This window comes from Microtus ochrogaster, unplaced genomic scaffold, assembly GCF_000317375.1.
Source record: "Microtus ochrogaster isolate Prairie Vole_2 unplaced genomic scaffold, MicOch1.0 UNK60, whole genome shotgun sequence".
In the NCBI taxonomy this organism is placed as follows: domain Eukaryota; kingdom Metazoa; phylum Chordata; class Mammalia; order Rodentia; family Cricetidae; genus Microtus; species Microtus ochrogaster.
The window spans coordinates 1,117,569-1,118,307 of NW_004949158.1; the positions used below are offsets into that span (position 1 = coordinate 1,117,569).

At 46.1% G+C, this 739-nt stretch overlaps 1 pseudogene; it reads right to left on the bottom strand.

Annotated features, from left to right (window-relative positions):
* The window catches only part of LOC113455538, a 3,889-nt pseudogene that overhangs the window by 1,669 nt on the left and 1,481 nt on the right, over positions 1 to 739 (bottom strand).

Here is a 739-nt window from a genome sequence, read left to right on the forward strand (position 1 = left end):
CCTCCCCTCTCCTCTCTTCTCTCTCTTCTTCTCTTCCTTCCTTCTTTCCTTTTCTTTTTCGGTTTTTTGAGACAGGGTTTCTCTGTGTAGCTTTGGAGCCTGTCCTGGAACTTACTCTGTAGACCAGGCTGGCCAGGAACTCACAGAGATCCGCCTGCCTTTGCCTCCCGAGTGCTGAGGTTAAAAGCATGTTGCCACCACCACCCGGCTATTTTTTTGCTTTTTGAGAAAGGATCTCGTTGTATAGCCCTAGGTGGCCTGGAGCTTGCTTTGATAACCAGGTATGGGCTATCACGCCTATAGTCTAAATAGCAGTATATTTTACCTAACATCACATTTTATGTTTGTCTCACCAAGCATCAGTATCTAAATGCCCCAAAGAACATAAGTTATTTATTCTTCCAATTGCCTATGCCAGTGCCTGGCATCTAGTAGGAACTGTGGCATGGATATCTATACGGATAGATTTCTGTGTGTGTGCATGTGTGTTCCTTCCAAAGTGCTGGCATTTGCTTGGCTGGTGAAGACTGGGCATGGTGTCTCATGCTTGTAATCCCAGCTGTTGGGAGGTGAACAGTGTTGTAATAAGAGCGGCGGGCTACGTTCCTGGCACCCGGCCGCCCACATGGCTAGCTTTATACCCTAAATAATTACACGGAATCTGTATTCTTTTAAACACTGCCTGGCCCATTAGTTCCAGCCTCTTATTGGCTAGCTCTTACATATTGATCTAACCCAT